Genomic DNA, 9,219 nt, shown 5'->3' on the forward strand with positions numbered 1-9,219 from the left:
AATAATAGTAAGACATCTGAAAAAGTCATAAGGATCATACTATTAACAATCTACCTAAAAATATATATAATACACATAAGTTGCTATAAAAATGTACATATAGACTTTAAATGACAATGATTCCCATAAGAGTCAAAGACCATCTAACAAAAACTCAACACTAGGCACAAGAAATCCTCTTTTGAGTAGTTGGTCAGAGTTGGCCAAGAGACTCCCAAAATATCATAAGCTATTGATATTGCTCTTGGTTGCTCCCAGAGGTGGAAGGCAAGTACCTATTGATGAAGACACTAAGCTCTTTAGACATAAGACCTGGAGGACCCGGAGCTGAAACTTCCCTGAAAGCCTCCTCTCTGAGAACTACATTTCGTGTCACCAGAAGGCACTATGAAGCTTCCAAAGGAGGGAAGCCACCAATAGTACTATACATATGGATGACTGTGAACCACAACAATGATCAGCATGCCAAGGTAACCCTGGGGGTGCAATGGTAGCATGTACACCTTGGCAGAAGATACCACAAGAGCTCTGATGGCTATATGAGTGAAAATATCCTCAATTTTCTTCCAGTACAGTAAAATGTCTGTGTTATAGAAAGGAAAAGAGAAGATGTAGGTAGAGATGAGGAGGGATATGGTCAGATAGGCCTTGGTGCTTCTTTAGTTTGAAACATTGGCATGCCAAAATGTCAGACTTTGGGATATTGATTTCAGAGCCTCAGTATCCATTTTACAAAGATGGCAATGACAAAGAGCCAGTCAGAAAATGGAAACCCATTACAGTATTAAAGAACACCAGAGATTCACAATGAAGTCATTAGAAAATAAAGACATTTTATTCAGGAACTCTTACAAAGGAAGAAAAGAGATCTTATTACAGAGCTGAACTCCATTCCAAACACAAGGAGACAGTGGGATTTGTAGTCAAAGAGAGAGGTCGGTGCACATAAATTACTAAGAGGAACATCAGAGGCAGAAGGCATTATGGCTAAATCAGAGAATAGGGGTGAAAATGTATAATATATATCCTTCACATAAGATAAAGGTTCTTGGGGCTGGAGAGATGGCTCAGTGGTTAAGAGTGCTGGCTGCTCTTCCATAGGAACTAAGTTCAATTACCATCACTCACATGGCAGCTCACAATTGTCTGTAACTCCAGTTCCAGGAGATCTGATACCTTCACACCAATGCACATAAAATAAATAGCTTAAATAGATCTTAAAAAAGATAAAGGTCCTGGATGACACTCCTTTGAAAAAATATCAGGGCAATTAGCAAAAAGCATAACATATTTACTTAATCAAGATTTATGCGACATAGGAAGCTTCACAGATAGAGACTAAATGACCCAAAGAAAAACTATGTCTGTGCTTCAGCGCCATTAAGAATGGACAGAATTGTGTATTCAGAAATGTGACTGGGCCAAAGGTAGCAGACTGACCTGGAGAAAGCCAGAAGAAAGGTCTGGGTTTTTTCCCCTTCTCGGGTCTTCCTGCGTGGCATTCCACTATAACTTTTCCCTCTGGAAGAGGGGTCTTCCCAGAATCAAGGAGAAGGAAGAAAGTAACCTTTTCATGATTTATGGCTTTCTTTGAGGAAGGGAGAGTCTAGTTTCTATGACTCACCATGAGAACAAAGTCTGGTTTCTATGGTTTATTTGAAGGTAGAGATAGGACAGGAGACAGAACAGGAGACAGGAAAGAAGAAATAACTTGATCTGGGGCCCTTCCAAACACCTTCAGTTCAAAGTCCTCAGCATATTAAGGTGCCATAAATTTAGAGCATTGTGTCCTGAGCCACAACAGGAGCATGCTTGTGGCAGACAGGCCACAGTAGTCACATAGCACCTAAGGGATGCTGGGGAATGAGTGATTTGATCAGTTTTTTTCTAAACTGACCAAAGTCTTCTCTAAAACTGGATGATACAGGTTGACAACAAACAAAGGCCAGCACTAACCATACAAGCTTCAGACATGGTTGGCCATAGTTAGGTTGTAGAAATCTATCAACACTTCTAATGGCTCTTATCTCATAGGGTTGCAATAGAACTAAGTATTATATAGCATACTTAACACAAGGTGAGTTTATCACAAATCCTTAATAAATGAAAAAATATCTTTATTTTTCATTCACAGACTTTCCTATGAATATTGTTATGTGATTTCTTATGTGATTGCCTATTAAACATCATTCTGTTCTGAGCCCATAAAATTCAGAAGGACAGAGAGAGGCATCACATCCATCACTGTTCCTTCAGAACTTACTAATGCTGGGCACATTGTGTGAGGCAGGATAACAATTCATTGTTGGATAAATGAATGATTTAATGATGCCAGTGCATTTGTTTTCCAAGACATAAACATGGAAATGCTAGGTCTGAATGACACCAAATGCATGGTAGGAAAGAACAGACTGAAAATAAATTTGATTTATAGTGTTTTTTATTATTTCTGTTCACAAAATTCCCAGATGTGCTTAGAAAAAGTATTGTCAATTTGTGAATGAGAATCTGTGTGGGTAATTTGTGTGTATATCATATATGGAACTAATTAAGTAACTGTCATCAAGTTTGCCAAACTTTTGAGTTGCTTATAATTTAGTCACTCTTTAACAAACTTTATAACACATAGTTGTAAATGAGATATATTTTGTTATTTATCTCAAGGCATGTTTAAAGTCTCACTTACAAACACCAGCTTCTGACGAAGGTGAATCATATTTTAAGAACCTAATTCTTGCCCATAGTCTCAGCTGTTCACAAGGCTAAAGCAGACAGTTTACTTGAGCCGAGGAATTCGAGACCAGCCTTTGAAACATAGTGACACTCCATCTTAAAACAAAACAAACAACAACAACAACAACAAAATCCTAATTTTTTACATTAAAGAAAGTCAGAAACCATTGGCAATTCAAGCAGTGTCAGTCTGTTTGAATAGTTACCACAAAACACTTTAAACCATGTTGTCCATAAGCAACAAACATTTACTTCTCACAGTTCTAAAAGCTAGGTGCCCAAGATTAAGATGTCAATAAGTAAAGGTTGCTTAGAGACCACTTCCTGGTTCATGGAGAGCCATCTTCAAAGGCAAGACTGAGGAACTCCCTGGGGTCTCCTTTATAGGAGCATTAATTCCACTCAAGAAGACGCCTTCATTTGCTGGTATCATAAGGAATTCAACACATGAATTTGGAGGGTACACAGATTATTAGCAAATGGTAAGTGAGTTTTATTCAGGAAGGAAGCACAGTGTAGGCTCAATTCCAAACACATGATATTTACTAGGTCATTGGGGATACACAGCTGCAGAGCATCTGTGGGCAGTGGATGCAAAATAACGAAGAGAAAACCTCACTGGCAGCTGGGATTCTAGCTAAGCTAACTTGGCTTGCTCCCTGTTACATGCAGACAAGGGAGACCAGGCATCACCCAGAGGACAGAGCAGGGACAGGGGAGGCCGAGGACACTGGTCCGATAGCAAAAGTGACTACATACAAACTATGGAGGTTCTACACAAGCTGACTTAAAGGAATGCTAAGCCCCTGAACTTTGAGTTCTTCTCAGAGAACTCTACTCAGGTGGATCTCACAGAAAGGAATTTCAAAGATGAGTCAGTATGAAGCAGAGCTTGAACTTATTAAGAAGATATTTTTTATTTCATGTGTTTATTCGTGTGTATGTGTACACACACACACACACACACACACACACACACACACACACGCCATAACATAAATGTGGAAGTTATAAGACAACTTGCAGGATCTAGTTTAAAGTGTCTTTATAGCCTTATAGTAGCCAAATACACAATCTGTATGCTTCTGAAGTTACATCTCAGATGGTTCCTGGGGGTGGTTACTGACATGAATTGTAAGGTTAACCAGAGGTCACAAGGTTTGCACATGGAAGCTAAGACATATTATTGTGAATGAAGCTTGTAGTCCTATTTGTAGAGTCCCAGAAAATTCTAGGCTTAAACCTGGGGAAGACAGGACCATGGCTGTTCTTTAATGTCATTTAGGTTACACTGCAAGCATGCTTCATTTCATCTTAATATTTTTATGTGAAACGTCTCTGTACTGTAAACAGAGGCTTTTCTCTGTCCTGCCCCATTCCGCAGTAGCTTCCCAAATTATCACTCAGAGGCTTATATTAATTATAAATGCTTGGTCAATGGCTCACGGGTATTACTATCTAGCTCTTATATTTAAATTAACCCACAATTCTTGTCTGTGCTTTTCCATGTAGTTTGTGGCTTGTTAGCTCATTTTCTATACATCTTGCTTCCTCGGCAGCTGGCTGGCAGCTGCTGACTCCACCTTCTTCATCTCCATTCTCAATTTGATTGCCTAACCTTATTCTGCCTCGCCATTGGCCAAACAGCTTTATTATCAACCAATGAAAGCAACACATATTTACAGCATACCAAAAGACATCCCACAGCACTATACAAAAGGAATATTGCCTCCATGCCAGAAATCTTCATAGCAATTTTGTTAATTGTGGTGGAATTCTTGAGTCTTTGCCAGCAGGCAACTTGCACCAGATTTTGGAGTGAGGGGATCCTTCCCTTCCCAATGTCCCTTTAATTTTCCCTGTCTGTCTATCTTGCTTCAATATGGGATCTTCAACAAAGAAACATGAAGTATTAGAAAAATGATGAGACAAAGGAAAAATACTGCAAATTTATATGGGTGGCAAAAGGGGGAAGGCAAAGTTTGGGTAGGCAAACAAGGCTAGTTAGTCAACATTAAAGCAGATAACTCTGGAACCACCTCTAGGCTCACGGAGTTCTAAACAGTCCTCAGGGATCACCTTTATTCTCTCTGGCAGAAAACAGAAGGGCATCTTTTTTCTTTGTAAACCTGTGCACTACTTTTAGGCAAGTAGAAAGAAAGTACATAGTTTTCCAAAATTTGAGTCTTTTAGTTGCTTCCAGAGCAACCATCCTTTCCATTTACACGTAGCACAGCTGGATACCCCACAACACAGACACTTACTTTGGGGTAGTTCTTTTGTAATTTTCTATTCAGAATCTCCTGAATGAAGATACCAAGTAATAAAAAGGAAACATCGGATTAAAACGTAGACTTATCTGATTGAGAGAAACATCACTGTAAGAGAAGGCTTTGAAATAATGTGGTTGCATATCGTCGGCCACAGTGGGGCATTAGCTGAAGTCAGCTCCATACTGCTGCCTGTAGCAGCCCTAGGAGTTATTTATAGAGACCTCCACTCAGGTGAAGCTGAGATTCTTTACTTATAGAAAAGAATTTCTTATTCTTTACTATAGAAAAGAATTTCAGGATAGCCAGTTTGAAGCAGAGTTGGAGTTTAGTAAGATGAGAAAATGTAGATTTAAGCTTAGACCTAATAGAAAGAGAGGCACTGGAGAAAGGATGTGGGTTTCTCGAGAATGTCACCCTTATGTGTCTCAGCAATAGTATGTGTGTGTGTGTGTGTGTGTGTGTGTGTGTGTGTGTGTGTGTGTGTGTATGTGTGTATGTGTGTGTGTGTGTGTGTGTATGTGTGTGTGTGTGTGTGTGTGTGTGTGTGTGTGTGTGTGTGTGCACATGTGTATGGGGATCAGAGGCTGATGTTGGATGTCTTCCTTGATTGATCTCCACCTTATTTTTGAGACACAGTCTTCCACTGAATTTTAGAGCTTATCAGTTCAGGCTAATTGGCTAATGAACTCTAGGTATCTGACCGTCTCTGACTCCCAGTTCTCACCCCCAGAATTGGAGTTACAGATTTGTACTACTGTGTTTAATTTTACATGGGTGCTGGGGGTCCAAAATGAGGCCCTCATACTTGCACAGAAATTTTAAAATTCTTATTTGAAATACTTACATAAGAGGAATTGTGTGGCAGTGATGATGCACGCCTTTAATCCCAGCACTCGGAGGCAGAGGCAGGTGGATCTCTGAGTCTGAGGCCAGCCTGATCTACAGAACAAATTTCTAAACAACCAGGGCTACACAGAGAAACCCTATCTTAAAACAAACAAACAAACAAACAAACAAACAAACAAAAAAAGAGGAGTACTGTCTGTATGGAGGGAATCTTCATAACAAATATTAATTATGCTGGCATTCTTAGCTCTAAAGCTGGCAAAAGTCCTCCTCAACCATAGTCCAGGGCTAGGGCCTCATTTCCCTCCCTGTGTCCCTTAATTATCCAAGGCTTTCTATTATGCTTCAACATCACTTAGTGTGCAGCCCAAAGCAAATATATGAAATATAAAAAGTGAGGTCCAGAGCTCCATCATGGGTTATTAAAGCACCGAGGCTCAGTGTATATCATATAGACCTGATTTTACTTTCTTCCATTAGCAACAAACATGTGTCAGAAGTATATTATTTATGTTAAATAAAAGCATTAGTTCATGGGCTTTTAAGGTGCTGGTCACTCTAGATGACCACATTACATGGCCTGAAGAAGAAATCAGGCCATGCCTCTATTTAGTTCTCTCTCTCTCTAGAACAGAGAGTTAAGAAGCCATGTTGTAGTGTAGCCTAATAACCACTGGCTTATGTTGCCTGGCTTGTCCATGCTTTGTGCTATGTTGAACTAAATCCCATTATATGGAACTTTCCATTACCCCTGGAAGATATAAAGTCAGATATTTTCCTTTGTTTGGGAGATTACTCTGAAGGTTCTCCTTTGGGTTTGCCCATGTCATCCTGTCCATAGAGGCTCTCTCTTTTTTACTTTAAAATATCTCTCTTAATGATGTTCCTCTCCATGTTTTAAATAGAAGCCTATTTTTCCACCTAAGGCTTCAACACGCTGTCTTTAATATGATGGACTGTCCCTTTTTACTGTTCTCTCATTTCCAAGCCCAATCATAGCTCCTATGACCATGAGGTTCTCTTTCCTAATAAAGCTCATATATGAAAGGTGATTTTATGTCAGCTCTCTTAATGAATCCACAGCTGCCATTCCATTTTCTAACAGAGGCATTATTCATTGGAGTCTTTCTGTCTTTAGTAATTAAAAAGCCTTTGAAATGGCATTCCTATCCTGAGTCACATCTTTATCTCATCTGGCCAAAAGTTTGAGCCCAGAAAGAACTCTCAGAAAGAAATGTAGCACAGTTCCCACTGAGGGACTTTCCCTGCCAGGGCTCATTTAATGTCCTCTTGGCTCAGAGTGTTGGCTAAGGCTAGAACAATAGGTGCTAAGCACCTTTGCATTAAGTTCTAGATAGTCCCTGCCAGACTTGCAAAAAAGGTGCTTCAGAACCTGTTCTGTCTGAGTGAGTTCGACCATCTAGCTTCAGGGTACAAAAAGATACATATGTCATCTTTTAGTGATGGAGAAACAGGGTTTTCCTCCTCATATAAGCCCAGTGATGAGGTGATTTAGGAAAACCAGACAGAGACCCTGGACTGTGCCCTTGCTGCCTGAGTAAATCAAAGCCTCATGTTAGACAGCCTTAGTCAGCAGCAACAGTTCTTCTCCTATAGTACAATAGGTCCTCTCTGCATGTTGGCAATAATCTTTCAGAATAAAGTCTACTGCAAGGTCTGGATTTGGGCTTGATTTGTTAGGACAAGCAGGAGAGCAGATTGATGCATGCCTGGAAAGACAGTATGGTTGTTTGAGCTCATAGGGTGTGGCACTATTAGTAGGCATGGCTTTGTTGGAGTAGGTATTGCCTTTTTGGAGGAAGTATGTCACTGTGAGGTGGGTTTTGAGGTTTCATATGTGCTCAAGCCACGCCCAGTGTCTCAGACCACTTCCTGTTGCCTGCAAGGTCAAATGTAAGAACTTTCAGCTCCTTCTCCAGCACCGTATCTGCCTGCATACTGCCATGCTTTCCACCATGATGATAATGGACTAAACTTTTGAAACTGTAAGTTTTGAAACTCCAATTAAATGCTTTCCTTTATAAGAGTTGCTGTGGCTATGGTGTCCCTTCACAGCAATAGAAACCCTAACCAAGACTGACAGGGACCGGAGGACAACTGTGGGTATTTTGGTAGAAACACATTCTTAATTGGAACTGTAGGTTAGAGAACCCAGTATTCACAGGGGTAAGTGCCTCCAAGGCCACACAGATGCTTTCCATTGTGGGGGAGAGAGAGAGAGAGAGAGAGAGAGAGAGAGAGAGAGAGAGAGAGAGAGAGAGAACCCAGCACTGGGAACCTGATCTCAAGCATCAGAGGACGAGTAAGAACTTGGTGCCTATCAGCTGTCTTTTTCTTTCCTGTTGGTGCACGCATGCAGGGCACTAGCTTACAGCTGTGGCCTAGGAGACAGAGAGAATGGTCAAGAGACTTAGCTAAGCCCTGGACCTGAAGCTCCTAAAAAAGAAAAAAAATCAGGTTATGTGGGGTGATCATTCTGAGGGTCATGTGTATGTTGTGGATATCTGCAGAAGTCAGAAGAGGGAGTGAGATCCTCTGGCACTGGAGTTACAAGTGGTTGTGAGCTGCCCACTGTGAGTGCTGGGAATTGAACTTTGGTCTTCGGCAAGAATGGTAAGCACTTTTGACAGCTGAACCATGTTAGGACTGATCTAAGTTGTTCTGTTGCTCTGGGACGATATCTAATGTGGAAGTGGTAGGTATCATCACATGTAAGGTTGGGTGTTGCCACTTCCCCATTTTAAAGCAAGGCTGGAGATAGGACCTGGGGCCTCTGGTATGCTAGTTGCGTGCTCTCCCTGCTAAGCCACATTCACAGCACACTGAATTTGCATTACAATGGACTGGAATTGTTTAAATCTGAAAGTAATGAGAGAATTTTTATTGATAATGCATGAAAAACCCGAGGATCTCCTTAGAGATAGCTTTTAGAAGTAAGGGTATTTGTGTCCTGTAATAACTTCCATGAGATAGTCTTAGAAAGTAATATTTCTTTCCTTAATAGGAGATTACATATAGTAATTCCATATTAGCACACATCAACTATTTTCTTTTGTGGATAAATAAATAAATATACCAATAATAAAGTTTAGAAAATCAAGCTTTTCTTTTTCAATTTACCATGTATATGTTGCATTCTATTTCTGTTAGGTACTGAAAGGCATCGTCATGTTTTTCTTGGACATCGTGGAAGGTGGTTATGATGGTCAATGCCATGTGTCAATTTGACTGGGACAGGTGGTACAAAAATTCTGGGTGTGTCTGTGAAGGTGTTTCTGTATGTGGTGGACATTGAATTGGCAAAATGAATAAAGCAAGTTGTTCTCTCTAACATAGTGCGGCACCA

This window comes from Onychomys torridus, chromosome 13 (genome assembly GCF_903995425.1).
Source record: "Onychomys torridus chromosome 13, mOncTor1.1, whole genome shotgun sequence".
Classification (NCBI taxonomy): Eukaryota; Metazoa; Chordata; class Mammalia; order Rodentia; family Cricetidae; genus Onychomys; species Onychomys torridus.